At 45.0% G+C, this 22,654-nt stretch overlaps 1 protein-coding gene across 5 annotated transcripts in view; it reads left to right on the forward strand.

Moving 5' to 3' along the window:
- Positions 1 to 22,654, forward strand: part of TMEM25 (transmembrane protein 25) — a 311,798-nt gene that overhangs the window by 120,507 nt on the left and 168,637 nt on the right. The window lies entirely within an intron of this gene.

Consider the following 22,654-nt stretch of genomic DNA (forward strand, 5'->3'; position numbering starts at 1 on the left):
TTAGCCTGTACTTCAGAGAAGTAGATACCAAATAGGAGAGGTCCCAAGACTGAACCCTGTGGTACTCCACTTGTCACTGGTTTGAAGTCAGATTTGGAGTCTGCAACTTTTACAGTGTGGGTTCTGTCAGTGAGCCAGTTGGCAACCCATCTTGTGACGCAGGGTTTTATACATAGTTTAGAGAGTTTAGCTATAATTCCAGAATGGGGCATGGTGTTGAAAGCCGTGGCGAGGTCAAGATAGGCTGTGTGAACCACCTTACCCTTGTCTACGGCTTTGGTGACTTCCTCAAAGAAGTCTGTCAGGTTCAGAAGGCATGATCTGCCTTTCACAAACCCGAACTGGGTGGGATCCAGAGTTTGGAGGTTACCAATGTCTTTGTTTATGAGTTCCATGATAATACATTCCATGGCCTTGCAAACCAGGCTCATCAGGGTAATAGGGCGATAGTTCCCAGGATCAGTGGTGGCTCCCCCTTTGTGAAGTGGGATAACTGTTGCTGTGCACCATTCACTGGACATAAAGCCTGACGTGAGACTATGATTGAACATGGTGCTTAGGTGGGGAGCCAGTTCGTTCTGAAGTTCGTGTAAAATGCAGCCTGGAATGTTGTCAGGTCCTATGGATACTGTGTTTTTGGTTTTAGAGAGTGCAGCTTTTACCTGCATAGATGTGATTACATGGACTCTGCATTCTTCCTGTATAGATATAGGCCCTTTAGGGGGTGAGGGGGGGGTAAAGTTAGCACTTAACCTGTCTGCCAGGATGTTGGCAATATCAGTTGGTTCTGTAATTTTCATGCCGTTGTGCTGTAACTCAGAGCAGATCAGGGTATTGCCATTGAGATTCTTGACATAGCTATAGAATGCTTTTTGATTGCCCTTAGAATCAGTGGCGATTTTGTTTTCGTAGCTAGCTTTGGAGGATCTTATAAGGGATCTCAGCTTCTTACTGAGCCTGACCAGGCAGCTCCTCCAGTCATGGGATTTTACTGTCTTTTGCAACAGTTTCTTCCTTCTGTTGTAGAGTTTATTTATGGGAGGGGACCACCAGATTGATTTCCTTTTTTTGGAGGATAGCATCTTGGTTCTGTTTGGGATAGTATGATCCATGCACTCGTGTAAGTACTTATAGAATGCATTTGTGCAGGATTCAGCAGTCGTAACTGTATTGTCCATCTGCGTGGGTGTCATGAAGTTCGCCCCTTCTGTCTTAAGAAGCATGAAGTTGGCTTTGGGGAAATTTTTTACTGTGGTTTCCTTAATGGTGGCTGGGGGCGGAATGCGGATATCTAGGGTGATTAGCTTATGGTCGGATCTGACCAACAAGGAGTTGATTTTAGGTGTGGAACACCGGTTGCTCATGTTGGTAATGACTATGGCTAGGATATTGTTGCTGCTGGTGGGGGTGTGGATAAATTGATCCAAGGCATTGGAATTTATGAATTCCAGAAAGTGGTGAGCGAAGGAGTTGGTACATGAGTAGTTTTCCCAGTTAATGGTGGGGTAGTTGAAATTGCCAATTATTAGAGTGTTTGGTTGAACCCTAATATTTTCCAGTATATCAAGAAAAGAGGAGTGGGAATCCTGGGGCATGGTGAGGGATCTGAAGCAAGCTACAGTTTGGATTGCAGTTTTGCCCAGAGTTAGTTGCACTTGGATAACCTCGGATGCATTATGCTGCGCAACTAGCCTGGAGGTGTGGATATCCTTAATGGATATGGACACACCTCCACCTTTGGCGTTCTGGTCCAGGTTAGATGTCCGTAAAGTGTGGTATGAGTTATAGCCTGATAATCCAGTGGTGCTCTCTAGAGCCTTGAACCAGGTCTCAGTCACTGCACAGATATCAATGTTTTCCATTTTAAGGAGTGCCACGGGTGAGTGCATTTTGAGATTTAAACTTCTAGCATTGAGTAGCATTACCCTCAGTTTTTGCTTGCCTGTTCCCATTACAGTGGTGAATTTGTCATTTGAACCTTGAGTAAAAAAGGCCCTATAGTGGCGGCAAGAGCCTCAGCTAGTATCTTGAATCCCAGGGGCGACAGGTGCAGGCCATCTCTGGCAAAGCATTGTGGTCTGTCGACAATGTCATCCCAGGCAGAGAGATACTGGATTCCCATAGAATGACACCTGAAGCTTAGCCAATTGCTGAAATCAGTCATTTTGTCCTTGTACTGCGGTATCATTCTCGGCAATGGCAGGATGCTACTCAGGGCTAGGGTCATACCAGCCTGGGCTACAAGATCGGAGAGCTCTTCTATGTCTCTTTTCATGTACTCCTGAGAGGTACGTCTCAGGTCATTCACACCAACTTGGACAATGACAGAGTCGTAGTTGTACTTGTTGTGGAGTTACCTGAGTGCGTGGATTATGTGGCAGATGCTGGCACCCGACAGACAGCTGACAGTAACCTTCTCCTTGTTTAGCCTGGTGAGTGGGACATCAGTGTGCCTGAATATAGAGTCAACTATGACTAGTGTGTTGGGTACATTGGTTTGCCTTATGGGCTGTGGTTTATTGGCACACTGAGTCTGTGGGCTATGTGTCATTTGGGTTCTGTTGGGGGGTGGAGGTTGCTTGTGTTTCTGCTCTGGAGGTCTCTATTGCTTGAGCAGATTATTATTGATAGCCTCCGTGAATGTTTTTTATTTCTATGTGTGGATTTTGGTGGTGTAGGTTTAGTGGGACTATGTGATGAGTGTGGTGTGGTGCAGGTGTTTACCTTCTCCTCTTGACTGTCAAGTGCAGTCTTGGTTGGAGAGAGCTTTACCTCCAGTTTGGCTAGATAAGTGCATCTCTCACAGGTTGTGGTGTTGGGAGGTAGGAGGAGAGGGTTGTCTGTGTACATGAGGCAATTGCTACATTGCCTCAAGATGCCCAGATTCATCAGATAGACAGGAGAGAACACTGGGAGCTGACCCTTGGACATGCCTGAATTAAAAAAAAACTATTTTCCTCTAGACAAGTGAGGAAAGTGAGTATAAGAGCTGTTTTTCTCTAAGCAAGTGAGGAAAGTAAGTACAAAAAACGTTTTCCTCTAGGTAAAGAGGAAGGCTGAGTGCTGTAGTAATTTGTAGCTTATTTAGTGCTAACAAGTTTTAAACAAGTGCTGAGCACAAATAAGCAAATTTAAGTGCTAAAACTAAGAATCTGTACCTGGATCTTGTGGTAGATAGGCTATCTAGTGTTTACCACTCCCACTGATAAGCTAGAAGGCTTCCCTCCAACACAGAAAGGCTTGGGGGGGCTCAGAAGGTTAAAGCAATGCTGGATACAGCAAATCTGTATTTGGACTAGACTAGTTACAGGAAAGGTGGGAAACAAGCGCAAACACAGGCTTTTAAACCAGAAAGTTGAAAGAGATGGAAAAACTGCCCAAATGGCCAATAAACTACAATTTCTGGGCCAGAAATTAATCTTGTGGTAGGTAGGCTACCTAGTGCTTACCACTCCTACCGATAAGCTAGAAGGCTTCCCTCCAACACGGAAAGGCTTTGGGGGCTCAGAAGCTTACAAACTGTCCTGGATATAGCAAATCTGTATCTGGACTAGACTAGTTACAGGAAAGATGGGAAACAAGCGCAAATGCGAGCTTTTAAACCAGTAAGTTGAAAGAGATGGAAAAACTGCCAAACGGGCTTCTCCTTTCTGTCACAGTAGGGTGTGTCTGGAGTCATCTTATTTAACCATGTGATCAGATTACTTAGTCTTGCACCCAGTTAGGTCATGTCTGTGCCAATCACAGAAGAGTCTGGCACAGAGATATTTGTTGTTGAGCCAACACTTTAGACTGAGGTAATGCAGACACGGTTTAAATAATGAAAGACACCTGCTGATGATGCATGCAGCCAGTGATGTTTTACCTATTGCATTATTCATGTATCATCCTTTTCTTGAGGAAGGCTTTCAGTGTAATCTTGAAGCTATCAATTTTGTGGGAATTTCTTACTTTATGTAAGAAATTGTCCCAGATGCTTATAGCTAGAGTAGTTAATGCCTGATGTTGGTTGTCAACCAGTTGAGCATGATAGTGCTTCCCACCTTCACTAACCTAAGATTGTACAGAAGGCTGTATGATAGCTGGTCAAAAAACAGACTGCTGCATAACACAGTTGGCTAAAAAAGATGGCCAAAACCATGAAGTAAGTTTTTCATGGTGGACAAAGGTCCCCATGCAAGGGGCTGAACCTCCATCACCTCCAGGCTTAATATAATCAACTCCAAGAGTGGTCCATCTTGGAGAAGAAAGAAACATTATCTGTCTTCTTTCTTCGAGCTGTGCAAATCTGCCATCTGGTTGTTCATTGTATATACAGCTCCTGATTGAAGGGGATTTCCCTTCTGGAAAGGCATGCCATCAAGGGAGGGCAGCAGCTGCTCGTATAGAAGATCTGTCAAGTGAGAAACCTGAAAGAGGTTCCCTGTCTGATGCATACTAATGCTTTCAAGCACTCTCATTACACATCTGTCACCAGTGTGTTAGGGAAACAAAACCATTGATCTGAATTAATTGACTTAATTTGATCACCAACCTGTGGGATATCTGCTCGGATCGGATCCGAGATGGCAGCTTCACCAGCATCTCATTGGAGCTCCAAGCCCCTCCCCTTACCCATAATACCCTTCCATCTCCTTCCTTCCCTCAGATCTCGTTTACCTCAGCTTTGCCAAGCAGTGTGGTCTCAGAGCTCCAGGCATGGTAGGTGCTTTTTTCAAATAGTTGTGGGTGTTTGTGTTGCTGTTGGTTCAGGCAGGTTCCCTTTCCCTTTGCCTAGCCTCCACTTCATTTTGTGTCGTATTTGTCTTAAAAAAAAAAAAAAAATTTTCTGTAGACAGTTAGAGTAGGCCTGCTCTCCCTTTCACCTCCTTGCTAGTTAGTTGTGTGTGAGTGGTGTGGTTGGGCAGGTCAGGGTCTTGTGCTTCGTGCCTTTAATTTTGTTGTTTTGGCAGATCAGCAGTCTAAACTGGTCTTTAGGAAGTGCACAGAGTGTGGCCATAAATTGTCCCCGGCTGATGGCCACTCTCTGTGTGTGGTGTGTTTGAGGGCATCCCAACTTTCCACAGACTGCCCTATTTGTGCAGGGTTCAACCCCAGGGTGCTGAAGGATCGCAGGGCAAAACTGATCCTCAAGGGAATTCTTCCGGCCCGTCTCCCTTGCGGTCATGGCTGTGACCACTTCTTCTTCTTCAGCCAGAGTCTCTTCCCTTCCCTCCCAGGCTGGGACTCAACCTCCGGTACCTAGGCCTGTGGATAGGGAGTCTAGGAAAGAGAAGGGCAAAGACAAAGAGAGAGAGAGACAGAGAGAGAGAGAGACAAAGGGAGGAAGAGATCTTCGGACTGGACGGATCCGGTGGGTCCTCCTCCAAAACAACAAATAGTTGCCAGGCCAGTTTCTCCTAGGCTCCGCTCGCCCAGAGTCTTGCCAGAGCCGGAGGAGCCTAGACGTCTTCCAGGGTCTCTGCACATCGACCCTCCCGGTTGGCGTCGGTGGCCTCATCACGTTCCACCAGGAGTTTGAGTGAGGCGGACATGGACAAAATGATGCAAAGGTTCATTCGCACCCAGATTCAGATGGAGTCTTGCCAGCCCCCTCTCCCTCTGGAGGGGGGAGCGCGCTTCTTTTTTTTTGCCCCGATATCTCCTTCTCCAGTCTGACCCCCGTTTTGGAGTTTATGGATCCGAGAGGTCCTGGTATCAGGGGGTCGTCACTGATGGTACCGAGTGTGACGCCCGCTCCCTGGCCCAGCAATCAAGGAGCCTCAATCCTCACCAGTAACACCAGGGAGTGTGTCTCGTATAGGAGAAAAAGGATAACAAATACACACAGTAAAGTACAATTTCCCTTAAGTGCACACAAAGATCACAGTCAGTCTGGGGCTGGTTTCTCCATTGCTCCCCAGGTCCCCAATAAGACTCCCCACTGGTACAGCTATAGGGTCCATATCTCAGCCTAGCTGGCAAGCTAACCTCCAGTACCCTCTCTGTCCAACCAGTGCTTCGTGTCCCTGCCCAAGTAGCTGACACACACACACACTTTTAGATAAGTATTTATACAACTTCACAGACACTCCTGGGAAAGGCTGACACAGATTCTCCAGCTGTGCCCCTTTACCCAGTATATACGGTAGTAATTACTGCCACCACCAGCTAATAATTATCAGCTACCCAAAGGCCCTTTAAAGGGTGTCCAATTATTACTGTGCAATATTATTATCCAATTGGTAAGTGTGACTAATCAGTCAAGGCTTATTAGAGTGGCCTTGTACAATAAATTTTGTAAATATGCAATGTACTGTAGAGCTTACTTATCTCTACACAAACCAGCTACAGGTAAAAGGTTTTGAAATATTTAATAATAAATACTAAAAACACAAGACAATAATACTACTACACCACAGTATTATTCAAGAGTTCAGAGATCACACAGAAACTTAAAACAATTCCATAGTACAATTCTGACATAACAGAAAAGCACTTAGTCTAATTGTTATAGTCCTTGCTAAACACTTAGTCTAATTTTTATAGTCCTTGCTATTTCTACAAGAAAACATACTTCTACAGTAATTTAGTTACATACAGCAAGGCAGTGCTGAGTTGAATATCAAGACAAAAATGCTTAATAATCTCTGGTTCTCACTATTTAAATTGAAACTGCAGTTCTGATAAAACATTACATCATTTGTTTGCACTTTCCTGGTTCCCAGGCCACACCAAAACTGCATTTACAGTCTTTTACACTTAAAGCAATAAAGGACATTCCACATGTAAATTCTGGTCATCAACTTTAGCCTTAAAATAATAGGCAGGATGCTAACTCCAGACTCATCGACTCCAAATTCTAACTTCAAAGGAACAGACATAAAGTAATTTTAATTTCAAAGGACCAATAAAAAATGCTTGACTTAGTTTTCCTTACAGCAGATGGCAATGTTGCCACATTGTTGAAACAGCATTTCTTTACATTTAAGACACAAGCCTGTATTTAACATTTATATTTACAAATGCCAGAATTATGTGTCAAATTTTATTTGACTAGGCTGGCAGCCTTCACCCTTCTCTACCAGTCTTCACATCCCCCCCCCCCCCGAGAACTCAAGCTAGTTTTTCAAGTGACCCTTGATAAATGCCGCTTGAGAGGGTTTTGTCTATCTGAGTGTACCTCACCCCATTCCCTGTCTTGAGAGCCCATCTGCATTGGCATTGCTAATCCCACTGTGGTGCTCCACTGACATATCATATGCTTCCAACCCCAAGCTCCATCTTAGCAACTTGGCATTTTACTGGCTGGCTCTGTTTAACCATATTAGGGGGTTGTGATCTGTCATAACAGTGAATTTCCTTCAATACAGATAAGGTTGAAGTTTCTGCAATGCCCACACTATGGCTAGACAGTCCTTTTCTACAGCTGCATAGCATTCCTCCCTGGGTTGGAGCCTACGACTGAGATAAACCACTGGGTGCTCTTCCCTCTCTGAAGAAATCTAGCTAAGTACAGCCCCCACCCCAAGGTTCGAAGCATCCACTTGCACAGCAAATTCTTTGCTGTAATCTGGACTGGCTAACACAGGGGTCCTCCCAAAGCTTCTTTAAGCTTTTGGAACATCTGCTCCCATGCTGGGGTCCACACTACCTTATCTGGCCTGTTCTTCCTTGTCAGGTCGGTGAGGGGAGCAGCTGTGGTAGTATAACTGGGGACAAACTTTCTGTAGTATCCTGCTGTCCCTAAAAATGCCTCACCTGCTTTTTAGTAACAGGTGCAGGCCATGCCTGAATGGCTTCTACTTTGGCAGGTTCTGGCCTTATCTTACCACCCCCCATTCTGTATCCTAGGTAGGAGACCTCTGCCATACCCACCTGACATTTGCTCTGCTTAATGGTCAACCCTGCCCTCTGTAGTCTGCTCAGCACCTCCCTGACATTCTGAAGGTGCTTTGGCCAGGAATGGCTGTAGACGGTAATATCATCTAGGTAAGCAAGGGCAAACCCTCCTGCTCCTGCTAGGATATTATCCATCAGCCTCTGGAAAGTAACTGGGGCATTCTTCATCCAAAAGGACATCTTTGTGAACTCATACAAGCCAAAAGGAGTCACAAAGGCTGACTTCTCTCTAGCACTGGGAATCAAGGGCAATTGCCAGTAACCCTTGGGTAAGATCAGTGGTTGTAAGATACTTAGCCCCACCCAGCTGATCTAGGGCCTCATCTATACTAGGCATGGGGTAAACATCCGACTCTGTGTGACTATTTAATTTCCTGTAGTCTACACAGAACCTGGTGCTGCCATCCTTCTTTGGCACTAGCACCACTGGGGAGGCCCAGGGACTGTTGGACTCTTAAATCACCTCTAGTTCCAACATCTCCTGTACTTCCTGTACCTCTTCTCTCAGAGTCTGTCTGACTCTCTCAGGCACCCTATAAGGGGCCTGCCTAATAGGCCTTTGGGGTCCTGTAACCACCTGGTGCTGCACCAAGTGAGTGCACACTGGTTTCCCAGTGAACATGTTCCCAAATTCCTGAAACACTGCTCGGATTTCTTGGACCTGGGTACGAGATAGCTGCTGGGATATTGCTACCCCTTCCACTGGGGTGTCAGCCTGAGTCTTACTGAGGAGATCAGTCACAAGATATCCCTCAGATTCCTCCTGCAATCCACTGCAAATGCTCAGCATAAGGGCTTCCCTATCATGGTAAGGTTTGATCATGTTAACATGGTACAATTTGTGCCCGGACCGTCTGCCCAGCAGTTCCACCATGTAGTTAACATCACTTACCTTCCTTACTACCTTGTAGGGTCCCTCCCAAGCTGCTTGCAGCTTGTGTCTGACAGGAATGAGAACCATCACCTGCTGCCACACAGCATACTCTCTAGCTCGCGCATTCCTATCGTACCACACCTTTTTCTATTGTTGGGCTTCTGCCAGGTTCTCCTGGACCAAGCCCATGAGTTCCCTGAGCCTTGTCCTGAGGTTTAGGACATATGCCACAACGGACTCCTTGTGAGTCTCGCACTCACCTTCCCACTCATCTCAAATTAAATCTAGAGGTCCCCTCACCCTATGCCCATACAGCAACTCAAAAGGGTGAAAAACCTGTGGATTCCTGAGGAACCTCTCTGTAAGCAAACAAAAGATGGGGCAAATATTTGTCCCACTTCCTCTTAAACTGATCTGCAAATGCCCATAGCATGGACTTGATTGTAGAGTTTAACCTCTCAATAAGACCATTAGCCTGGGGATGGTAGGGGTGGTCTTCATGTGCTTCACCCCACAGGGCTTCCACAGACAAGCTAGCAGGTCTGACATGAAATTGGCACCTAGGTCAGTCAGTATTTCCTTTGGGAACCTACCCTGCTGAAAATCTCTAACAAAGCATTTGCCACCTTCTCTGCCTAAATGGAGGTCAAAGCCACAGCCTCAGGGTATTGTGTAGCATAATCCACTACCACTGGTATATACTGTTTCCTTGTGAAACTTGGGGTACTCAGAGGACCCACAATATCCATAGCTACCCTCTGAAATGGATCCTCAATCACAGGCAAAGGCATCAAAGGAGCTCTCACCTTGTCTCCTGCCTTGCCTACCTTTTGGCACTGCTCACAGGTCCTGCAGTACCCTGTTACATTTCTGGAAATTCCAGGCCAGTGGAAGTTCTGCATAATATGCCTCTTTTTACGTTTTATGCCCATATGACCTGCAAAGGGAATATCATGGGCTATGGCTAGAAGCGCCAGACAGTAGGCTCTAGGCACTACCAACTGCTGTACTCTCTCACCTTCTTGCCCGCACTCAGGGGTCCACTCTCTGTGTAGTAACCCTTTGTCCCTGTATACAGATTCCCCCTTTCCTTTTGAATTGGGTGCCTCCCTAGCTACCTGCCTCAGGCCTTGCAATGTAGGGTCTGAGAGCTGAGCCTGTCTCAACTCTCTCCTTGTAACCCTTCCCAGCTCCCCTTCCACAGGAAGACTGGCATCCTCTGACAGCGGTGCCTCACTGTCAGCCTGGGTACTACTACTCACCTCTACCTTTGCAGTCACTCTGTCCAAGGGAACATCAGTACCCACAAGCAGCTGTGGTTCACCTTCAGTCTCACTGCTACAGCGTAGCCCACTCCCTGAAGTAACCACCTCACCAGTCCTGGCTGCAAGTATGCAGTCTGTCTGGGTCTCCCCCAGGCCACCAGACCCACATGCTTGTCTCCTAGCCTGACCGCATTTAACTGCATAAGTACATGGTACTGCCTCATCCAAATCCTTCCTTCTCAGGACATCTGCAGGGATGGTAGTTTAATACCCCTGTTGTCTCAAGACAACCTATTATTGGCATTTTGTCTTTCCCACTTACTGGCTCCCTCACCTTTGTTTCCCCACCTTGCCTTCATGGACACCTGTATGCCACATGGCCCCACTGGTTGCATTCAAAACATTTAACCCAAGCTCCTGGATGTGTACTTGGATTAGTGGCTTCCCCTGCTACTGGCAGATTCTGTTGGGCCAGTCTGTGCTGCCCACCATGGGTTCCTTTAGACCCATGAGCAGTACTGGTGGTCCCCTTCCTGTGCAGGGCTGCCCCCTAGCCAGGTATAGGTTTCCCTTCTTATAGGTTCATAGGTTAGTACTAAGCTAACTGCCCTTGCGAGCCATTTTTAAGCCTAGCCAATTATCCCTTGTGAGACTCAAACCCTGCACCGTGTGTTTGTAAGGCAAACACCTTAACCATTAGGCCACCCTCCCAACCTCTTCCCCAACTCATCTGAAGTAGCACATTGTCTATCAGCTAACCAGATCCTCACGTCCTCAGACAAAGTGCTAAGGGCTTGTTCCCTCACCAAAAGGTCTGCCAGCCCTTCAAAAGTGGTGACCTGACATCCACTCACCCAGCTATGAAAATAAGTGCTCAGTTCAGTAACATATTCACACACACTTTCATCTGCCTTGCTTCTATGCTCACGAAACATATTCCTATACATTTCAGGTGTTAGCTTAAAACATTTTAACAAGTGACTTTTTACAGCAGTATAATCAAAACATGAAATGTCAGACATTTTAGTCAATGCATTTGCAGCTTTACCATGGAGTAAGGGGGTCAGGAACCGTAACAAGAGCCTTTGGTCAACACTATACTGTTTGCATACCTTCTCAAACATATGAATGAAACTATCAAAATTATCCCCCTCTTTAAATTGTGGAAGAAATTTACTGACCTGTTGTGCTTCTGGGGTCCAGTTACTCCCTTCCCCATTACCTCCATGACTCTGGCGAAGAGTCAGCATTTCCCTCTCATGCCTCCTCTGACACTCTTTTTCTTCAGCTTCTATCTCCAAACACCTGGCCGCCAACTCAAGTCTCTTTAGCTCCAGCTGGATTTTTAAGTCCACTACAGAAAGGTTGAGCTGTCCATTCTCCGAGGATATTGTATCTCCACTGCCAGTCTGCTTGTCCAGTTGGATGCTGTTTTCTGATGCAGCTGTAACCAAGGCTGCAATCAGATCTGCCTTAGTCAGGTTTCCATGCACCAGCCCCTAGCCTGGAACATCTCCACCAGCTGGCTCCTTGTCAGCTTTCCATACTCCTCTGCTGACATGCTGCCTGCTCACCCTGACTAACCGAGCTAACAAAAGAAATAAAACAATTGTGATCTGAACTCTGAGTATTCACTGCGTGGCTGTTATAGAGTACAAAACACTTTCAGAGATCACTGTACATAAGCTACAGTATTCACTCTACCCACACCACTACAAGCCAATTAGTATTTGCCAACTAATTTATATGTGATATGGATATCCACCGCCACTACAAACTGCAAACCACAATGTGACGGCCGGGCCCTGGCCCAGCAATCAAGTAGCCTCAATCCTCACCACTAACACTAGGGAGGGCGTCTCATATAGGAGAAAAAGGATAACAAATACACTAAAGTACAATTTCCCTTAAGTGCACACAGAGATCACAGTCAGTATGGGGCTGGTTGCTCCCTTGCTCCCCAGGTCCCCAATAAGACTCCCCACTGGTACAGCTATAGGCTCCATATCTCAGCCTAGCTGGCAAGCTAACCTCCAGTACCCTCTCTGTCCAACCAGTGCTTCATGTCCCTGCCCAAGTAGCTGACACACACACACACACACACACACACACACACACACACACACACACACACACACACACACACACACACACACACTTTTAGATAAGTATTTATATAACTTCACAGACACTCCTGGGAAAGGCTGACACAGATTCTCCAGCTGTGCCCCTTTACCCAGACGTTACGGTAGTAATTACTGCCACCACCAGCTAATAATTATCAGCTACCCAAAGGCCCTTAAAAGAGTGTCCAATTATTACTGTGCAATATTATTATCCAATTGGTAAGTGTGACTAATCAGTCAAGGCTGAGTGGCCTTGTACAATAAACTCTATAAATATGCAATGTACTGTAGAGCTTACTTATCTCTACACAAACCAGCCACATGCAAAAGGTTTTAAATATTTAATAATAAATACTAAAAACACAAGACAGTACTACTACACCACAGTGCTATTCAAGAGTTCAGAGATCACACAGAAACTTAAAATAATTCCGTAGTACACTTCTGACATAACAGAGAAAGACTTAGTCTAATCTTTATAGTCCTAGCTATTTCTACAAGAAAGCATACTTCTACAGTAACTTACTTACATAGAGGCTGAGTTGAATATCAAGACAAAAATGCTTAATAGTCTCTGGTTCTCACTGTTTAAATTGAAACTGCAGTTCTGTTAAAGCATTACATCATTTGTTTACACTTTCTTGGTTCCCAGGCCACACCAAAACTGCATTTACATTCTTTTACACTTAAAGCAATAAAGGATATTCCACATGTAAATCCTGGTCATTAACTTTAGCCTTAAAACAATAGGCAGGATGCTTACTCCAGACACATCGACTCCAAATTCTAACTTCAAAGGAAAAGACCTAAAGTAATTTTAATTTGAAAGGACCAATAAGAAATGCTTGACTTAGTTTTCCTTACAGCAGATGGCAGTGTTGCCACATTGTTGAAACAGCATTTCTTTACATTTAAGACACAGGACTGTATTTTACCTTTATATTTACAAATGCCAGAATTATGTATCAAATTCTATTTGACTAGGCTGGCAGCCTTCACCCTTCTCTACCAGTCTTCACACCGAGTACCTATACGATGGCCGTTACCATGAGCGTGTCAGATCTGACTAGTTTGGACCCGAGCGGATCTCAGAGCCAAGCCTGGGCATCGGATCCAAGGGGTTGGGTCTTTCTCCTTTGGCACCGACATTGTCAGGTCAGGGCCCTCTCCTCTTTATCTCAGCTCCGGCGGGTTCGGCTCCGATCCCCACGTTGGATCCGGGGAGAGCAGTTCCCTTATTAGTTTCCCAGAAGGCTCGCTCCCCCTCAGCTTTCGACGTGATGGAAAGGGTTCTCTCCAGTGGATCGAGGCCCCTGACAGTCTCCTTAGATACCGCCCCAACTCCCTCCTTCTGGGTGCATCTTCAGCTATTTTGCCCATGCAGGGGCAGCCCATGCTCGATATGCCCCAGACTGTTTCCCTCGAGGAACCACAGGTAGTTTGTGAGCCCTCTCTGGAGAGTCCCACTGAAGAGGTTCCTCGCAAACGAACATGCAAAAGGAGGCACTTGGACTCCTCCCCAGAGTTCTTCACCCAGGATACCGAATTGGAGGAAGGGGAACGTTCCCCCAGATCAACTCCAGACGTCTCATTTGGAGACATCATGGAAATCCTGCACCAGTTGGGGGGATTGGTCCGCCCCCAGTCTGCCCCCAAGTCTTCCTCAGATGAGTCGGTGTTTCTGGAGGCCTTCGGCACGGGGCCTTCTACCTCCTGGGTGTCCCCCCCTGCGGATCCCTCAGTGGACCTTATTACAACCCAGTCATGGAAGGAACTGGACACCATGGAGCCAGTCCTCAAGTATCCTGACAAAATTCTGAGCCCTCCCGTAGACAGACCTAGTTGGAACAAGGGGTTCCCAGTGGACGCCATGGTGGTAGCTGCTGCCACTAAGAAAGTACTAGCCCAGGAAAGTTGTATGATCCATCCCCCTGACTGAGAGTCCAGGATGATGGATCATCTGGGAAAGCGGACATATGCTTCAGCCGCCTTTTCTATAAGGAAGCTAAATTATTTGGCCCACGTAACTCGACTGCAGGGTGACCTGGTCAAGGAGCTAACTGAGTCGCCCCCTGAGTCCATGTCACCGGAGGATTAGAGCATATTCTCCGTGTGAATGGACACTCTCAAAGCGGTTTCTAATACGTTCATGCGCCTCCTTTTGCATACCATTGAAGGAGTGGCAAGGGTGGCTGGGTCTGGCGTTGCCATGAGGTGACACGCCTGGCTCAGGATATGTCAGTTCACGGAAGCCTTTAAGGCGTCTTTCACGAATGCCCTTATGATGGTTCTTCCTTGTTTGGGAAGACGGTTTGTGAGGCATTGTTCCAGAGTGAAAAGGATGGGAAGACACTGTCTACCATCGGGATCCGCTTCTCTAACCTCCAAAGGTCCTTTTCCAGGAATCAGTGGGGGCAAAAGAAGATGTGGTTCTGGAAGTCTCAGTATTTCCGGGACTCTCAGGAGTCATCTTCCCTAGAGGCAGAGGGGGACAAGACAGACGCCGGCCCAGAGGCGGGGGGGGGGGGTCCTAGAAATTTCAAGTCTCGAGAACTGTTCTTGGGCAGGCCCGTTAAGCAGCCCTGAGGGGTCACCTGAATGATCTGCTCTGGAGGCAGTCAGAGATCACCTTTTGATGCACCTGATGGCATGGGAGTCCATGTCAGCAGACCGTTGGGTGCTTCAGATAATATCCAGAGGTTATACTATCCCCTTTGTGGCTCCTCCCATTCCACCAAAACACCTCCAAAACATTCCACCCACGCAAAGGGAGATAGCAGTGCTCAAAATAGAAAAGCTGCTAAGGAAACGAGTCGTCCAGCCCATCCCTCGAGATCAGTTCGGAGCAGGCATCTATTCCTGTTTTTTTTTTTTTTGGGTGCCAAAAAAGACGGGGGACCTAAGGTCTATTTTGGACCTTTCCACACTAAACCTGTCAGTTGCCAAAGAGAAGTTCCAGATGGTCACTCTATAATCCATCCTGCCTTACCTGCAGGAGAATGACTGGATGTGCTCAGTAGATCTCCAGGATGCGTAGTACCATATAAAGATGCACAGACACTCCAGGGGGTTCCTCTGCTTTCGGCTAGGGGCCAGTCACTTTCAATTCCGAGCCCTACCCTTCGCTCTCACCACAGTCCCCAGGGTGTTCACCAACGTCATGGCAGTAGTAGTGGCTCACCTGAGGCTTCACGGGATACAGGTCTACCTGTACCTGGCTGATTGGCTCCTTGCCTCTCCACACCAGGTGTCTACTTTGTCAGGCCAGAGACTATTTCCTGAAATTGTCAGACTTGCTGGGAATTACAATCAGCATATCTAAGTCTTCTCTAGACCCTGTTCCAGGTCTTAGACTACATTGGAGCGAGGATAGATACACTGCAAACCAAGGTCTTTCTAACTCCAGAGAGAGTTCAGAACTGATGACTTCATGTATCTGTGATCCTTCAAGCTCTTCTTCCTCCAGCCAAGGTGGTATTACGAGCCCTAGGTTCCATGGCAGCCACCATTACTCTTCTCCCCTGTGCTCAACTTCATATGCAGATACTACAGTGACACTAGCAGTTCAGTGGCCATTACTAGATCTACCATTGACGCATCCTATTCATATAAGCAACTCTTGCAAGAAGTCCCTCCTCTGGTGGATACACTCCTCGAATCTAACCAAGGGATGAACTTTTATTGCAGCCCCTCTCCAAGCCACGGTGATCACGGACACCTCCCAACTAGGGTGGGGGCCATTGCTGGGGCAGGGCAGTCCAAGGCACGTGGTCCCTGATCGAGACCAAGTTGCATATCAGCGTTCTAGAGATGAGGGTGATCTTATTAGCGTTGAAGGCCCTTCATGCCTTTCTTCCTCTGGGAACTATAGCAGTTCCGACAGACAACATGACAGTGGTCTGTTACATCAGCAAGCAGGGAGGAACCAGATCTTTACCCCCTTTGTTGTGAGGCCATGAGAGTGTGGGAATGGGTGATCTCCACCAACCGTTTTCTGGTAGCAACGCACATTCCGGGTCAATCCAATATACTGGCGGACAAACTAAGCAGAACTATCCTGATGCCTTATGAGTGGTCGCTGAATCCTTCTGTAGTAGAGCAGATCTTCCTCGAGTGGGGTTGGCCTTGCTGCAATCTCTTCGCATCTCCTTCCAATGCAAAGTGCAGCAAGTTCTTCACTCTGATCCCCCCACAGGGGAAATCCCCCAGGGACGCTCTGGTCCATGCTTGGCCTCCCGGTCTTCTTTATGTTTACCCCCCATTACCTCTCATAACAAAATTTCTCCAGAAGGCTTGCAGGTTGGGGAGCAAAGTTATCCTCATTGCCCCATTCTGGCCACACCAAGTCTGGTCTCCTTTCCTTTGATCTCATGTGATAGTTCCTCCTGGTTCTTGGATCTGATACCAGATCTCATTTCGCACCCCTCGAGGGTCCCTCATCCAGACCTGGGCATTCTGAAGCTCACTGCTTGGCTGCTCCAGTTCCCTTGATTGCTAGGACTCCCGGTCTATTTCCTCTGGTCAAGACTATTCTGGTGGCAGCTCATAAATCGACTACCAGAAAACTATACCATAGCAAATGGAAGCGTTTCTCTATCTGGGCTTCTCAAAGGGATTTGGACCCTTTCTCAGCTTCTGTTCCAGCGGTCCTTGAGTTCTTGGCATACATTTTCCAGCATTGTGCCAGCTCATCTACAGTGAAAGTTCAACTGGCTGCCATTTCCAGTTTCCATGTAGGTGAGAACATGGCTTCTTTAGCTTCCTCCAGACTTTGCAAAACTTTTATTAAAGGTACCTTTCTTTTAATACCCCCGGTTAAAGATCCTACTCCTCCTTGGGATCTTACCCTAGTTTTACAAGCTTTGGTTGCTCCACCCTTTGAGCCTGCTGCTTCTGTGGATTTGAATTTTTTGTCTTGGAAGACAGCATTTCTAGTGGCTATCACCTCGGCTAGGAGAGTGTCAGAACTCCAGGTATTATCTGTCAAACCTCCATATATGATTTTCCATAAAGACAAGTTTTCACTTCGTACTAATCCCTCTTTTCTTCCTAAAGTGGCCTCTGAAACAAATATCAGTCAATCAATCAATTTACCTGTTTTCTTTCCAAATTTTCAGGACAGGGGTGAATATAAATTACACTTATTTAGACGTACACAGACAGCTACGTTTCTACTTACACAGGACTAAGGCCTTTCTCAAGTCTGACCAGTTGTTTGTGTCTTCTACACCTTTTCTGGGAAAACCGGTTTCTAAGGTAACCATTGCCAGATGGATTTCCCTTTGCATCCTTCAGGTTTACAGAGACAAAGGCATGTCTCTTCCGAGTAGGATAAATGCCCATTCTATCAGGCCCATGGCTACGTCAATGGCCTTTTGGTCTAGAGTGTCTTTGGATGATATTTGTTCGGCGGCTACTTGGTCCTTATCTCACAACTTCATTTCTCATTATAAATTGAGACATGATATCTAGGGGGAGAACATCATTTGGCTCTGTGGTACTCCTAAATATCCTTCCATGAGGGCCACCCAAGAATTTGGTAGCTTGGGACTCTGTCCCAAAGGTTGATGATCAAATTAAGTCAACTACTTCAGACAAAGCAGTTATGTACTCACCATAATGTTCCATCTGAGTAGTTGGACTTCATTTGTCATCAACTATCCCTCCCTCCTTCTCTCTGACCATCTCATCATGTTTTTTACACTGGTAGGCAGGAGGGACCGCCTATGCGGCGCACCTGTTCTTCATTGTTGGTGAGGTTTATTGGATCCGGTTTATGTGTGTGGTATAGCAAACTTGATCTGAGGGAAGGAAGGAGATGGATGGGTATTATGGGTAAGGGGAGGAGCTTGAAGCTTGGATCAGATTCTGGTGAAGCTGCCATCTCGGATCTGGTCCAGATCCGATATCCCACAGGTTGATGACAAATGAAGTCCAACTACTCAGATGGAACATTATGGTAAGTACTTAACTTCTTTTTTAAAACCACAGCTGTTTCTTGTTCTTTATTGGTGTAGTTGTTCCCTGTTAACCCCACAAAACACACACACACACACACACACACACATATATATATATATATATATATATATATATATATATATATACATAAAAAACACAAAAAGACACACATACACACACACACTCTCTCTCTCACACACACACTCTCTCTCTCACACTCACACACACACACACACACACACACACACACACACACACACACACACACACAAAACATACTCACTCATCGTACCTGTTTATTACTGTACTATTTCTTCCTTCTCTTTTTTTTCTTTACACCTCTGAAGGCATTTTTGTGTCTGTATATAATGTGTTGATTGATTTGTTTCATGAATTTTCAGCATTTGTTGTTTTTACCCTTTTACTCTGCTTTTGCCAGTTTTTATTTTACAAACAGTTGATATGGTTGCTGTGTTTAAATCTTATTGTATCACAACACCTCAAAGGTTCATCTGTCTTTGGAAATAATCATCTGATTTCCTCCTCTTACTTTGCTTATTTTCTGTATACAACATAGTGAAGCTGTTTTTCCTCCTGCATTGTGTTGCACTATGCCTGTTAAACCTTCACTACTTTATCTTTCCTCTTTCCCATGGAAGTTATGTCTGAAGGCAGTCTCCCTTGTTCAGAGAATGTACATTTTGAGGATTAACACCTATTTTATGATGATTTTAAACCACTTGTTATCATTTTATTATGATTTATGACTCTACTAAAGGGATATCCTACTGAGCATAGTCATACTTGTGGTCATTATACCAAAGCCTTAGGTCCTTCTAGGCACCATACATCAGATGTATGTCCTTTGTCCAGGAAGTAAGGTACATAAGTGATGTATGGGCACCTAATCCTCAAAACTGTTTTGCAGTCATTCTAAATGCTACTTTTTGAATTTGGTGTGTCAAGTCATTTGTCGTGTCATTGCTTGTACTTAGCCTTTGGAAGTTAAGTACCTCATTGGGGACTTTTCATTTTTTTCTTTTTGTTAGTTTGTTGTTTTACATGCCATCCAGAAAGGGGAATATGAGTGTGAGAGACAGATTCCCCATAAAGATATATTCAGCATGCCATTTGTCAGGCTTTTGTACCCAAGACCCTTCTCAGCTGTTTGTCCTGTCTTTCTGTATGCCTAGTGAACCAATGTCTGAAGTTAATTGGTGAAGTAACCATGGCTTCTGAATCCGCACACCTGGACTTTCAACTGCCTCTTAAGAGGAAGTTGAAAAAGATACTTTTAGAGACTTCTGCACTCCAGCCTCTGCCCGATGTCTCCATTGGGCTGAATGAAGAAACTGAGGACCGTCCAGTTCCATCACTATCTCCCTCTTTTGTGTCCCAGTTGGAAGCCAATATGGTGTTGGTTTCTCGCGTGACTGCTGAGGTTGAAATGTCTACTATAAATGAGAGTGGGTGCTGTGACTGATTATTTCTAAAGGAAGATTCCCCAGATACTTGTTAAGGAAGAGGGTTCTGGTTCCCTCATTGAAGTCACGCAGGGCTCTGAACTACCTCAGCTTGTTAAGGCTGAAGTTCCTCTAAAAATATAAAGCAGAAGTCCAAATGTGTAGTTGCTGTGGCCAAGGATCCCCATAAAGAGTGGCAGGATTTCAGTCAGGATGTTTTTAAAGCCCTTATGGCCTTGAATCCCCCCCCCGGTTGCCAGTTATCTTTGCCTTCTACTCTCTTTTCTTTCCACTTCCTTTAAAAGACTTACAGAGTCTGACTCTTATGATGAAGATGTGGAATTGGATTCTGGGGAAGAGTCCCTAGCGTAGTCTTCTCAGATCCATTCTCCTCTTGCTTTAGGGTCATAGGGTGCGTATACTCTTTCTTCTGATTCTCGTATTGAACAGCTTTGTTTTGGTGATAACATTGTAAAAATGACAGAGCACTTTCAGTGGGTGAGTTCCTAAATTTCTGAATCCGAAAAAGATATGCCGTTTTACAAATTAATTCTTCCAGACCTTCTGAAGCCCTCTCCCCTGGGTTAGAAGACTGTCTGGACACCTTTACTGTTTTCCAGCCTCCTGCACCTAAGAAATGTGATAACTTTTGAGTTTCAGGCACCTAGTAAAACCTTTTCATAGGTTCATAGGTAGGTACTAGGCTATCGGCCCTAGGGCCCATACAAGCCTAGCCAAAACATGTACCCTGGCTTTCACCACCCAAGAAAATTATTTTCCTGTGCCCCTGTCGGGCAGAGCCACAGAAGTGATCCCCAGGGTGAATTTCCCATTTCCCATCCAATCATCAAGATTAAGAATCCCTCCAGTGATGCTGCACCCATTTCTCTTTCTGCTAATAAACCTTCTAAATTACTGTGCACTTCTGAAAAGGAGAGTAGGACTATGGATGATAGGTATGGGCTAAAAGGTTTATACCTCTGCCACCTTAGTTTTCATATCCATAAACTACCAGACCCGTATGACCAAGTATCTGCTGGCTCTTCTATCCAAACTTGATTTGGCTGACTTACCTGATTCTGAAAGCTAAGACTTCTGCTGTTTCTTTGAGTTCTGCTTCTCAGGTTGCTTGCCATTCTATCAAATACAGTTATGATGCTGCTGATGCATCTTCTAGGGCTGCTGCATCAGGTTCTGTTTTACTTGGGTAGTCCTGGCTTAGATTATAATCTCCACCTGATAATCTAAAAGCTGTGTTGTTGGATTCCCCTTGGACTCCCACAATCTGATTGGTTCTACAGGTGCACAGCTTTTTATAACCTTACAAAATAAAGGGAAGGTTATGCAGGACCTTAAACAGATTTGATTTTCCCCTATCCATAAGTTTTAAAGGCATTATCTTTCTTAGTCTTGTAACACAACATATGTGTGAAATCCCCAGATGATTTTGAGTTTGAAAGCAGTTTTAGTTGTGTGTGATTAAAGTTCTTCAACTGTGTTGTGGCTATTAGGGACTGTTTTTTAGACCAGTTAATTTCCTTGGTCTGGGGATTTTGCACATCTGTTTGGGTTACAAGTTTACCTTGGAGTGCTTGGCAACTGTTTGTGTCTACCTTAGTCTTCCTTTATGCATAGACAACAGAAGCCTCCCTTAAGGGGTAAGAAATATTCCAAAACAAAATTTTCTGACAAACTTGCTCAGGATTCTAGTGTGCAAAAACATCTTTTCTTAACAAATGTTTCTATTTGAAATTTATCCTTCCATACCCATTGGTCAGATTCCTCTTTCTCTCTCTGATTAACTCTGACCTACCCCACCTGGTTGCAGATCACCAAGGATTCCTGCGGTCTTTCCATAATACAAAAAGGTTACTTTATAGTTTGGAAATACCTACCACCCTTTCAGGGATTCCAAAGCCTCCTCTTTTGCCATCTTCCTCATTTTCCTCCAATTCCTGCGGACTGTTCAGCTCAGGGAAATATTCAGCCTGCTCCTCTCTTCCAGAGAGGCACAGGGTTTTATTCAGGGATGTTTCTGGTTCCCAGGAAGGAGGAGTCTAAAACAAAGTAAACTTGGCAATGCAAATTCAACAAGAAATGTTTAATAAAGCAAAGCTTTCAGGTTTAATAACCCTTCATCACTATAAAATCTCAACAAATAACAACCAGCTTTACTCTGGATTTGGCTTGATCGTTTTGAGAATTTATCCTATTAACAGTAGCGCCTGAGATTTGAAACAGTACAACTGTTCAAGAATGGAGTCGTAAATTGAATGATGTCATAACTGTACATTCCATTCCATTACTGGGTTCCACAGCAAGGTTTTATTATCACAGAATAACAACTTACAATGTAATGAGGATGAATACAACTATTTACACCTGTTTAATGTGCTTGAGAAAAAAGTAAGAAAATGTAAATAGAACTTGGTATAGTTCCTCGTGGCTTAAGAGTATTGAAAATGCCCTCCTATGCTAATATGTATCCCAGGTTACTGCAGAAGTGCCAGGAAATTAATTTGCAGCTAGGTCTAAACTACATGACGTTGATGAATGACTTTTTTGTTAAGATTGAAGCAGATTTACGCAGTGAAATAAATGACCTAGAAACCACAATTTCATCATCTAGTTTGTTTCTGAAGTTTGTTTCTGATTATGACAGACTGTTGGAAAAATTATCTAAGCTAGATGAAGTTCTGGAGAAGGTTAAAAAACAAAAGCTGAATAGAGATGTGAATGATTACAATAATGCACAGATCTTTACATGGCCGAAAGTAAAGCATAATGTCATTACCCATATAGAAAAAAGAACTGTGAATAACATAGACAAGTCATCCCGATCTATGGAGAAACACTGGATGATGTTACTGTACCTTTAAATTCTAACCAACAAAGTAATGTCCAGATAAATAAAATGGATTTACAACAGGTAGAGATGGCGGTTGAACGAACCAATGAAAATGAGCCATCTAAGTCACTTAATGCATGCCTACAACTTATAAAAAACTCTAAACACCCAGAAATGGGTTTTCAACCAGGCAAAACAGCGGTGCATGTGAAATTACCGAAGGAGGTCACTGTGAG

This window comes from Protopterus annectens, chromosome 8.part0 (genome assembly GCF_019279795.1).
Source record: "Protopterus annectens isolate FY-2018-M chromosome 8.part0, PAN1.0, whole genome shotgun sequence".
NCBI lineage: Eukaryota > Metazoa > Chordata > Ceratodontiformes > Protopteridae > Protopterus > Protopterus annectens.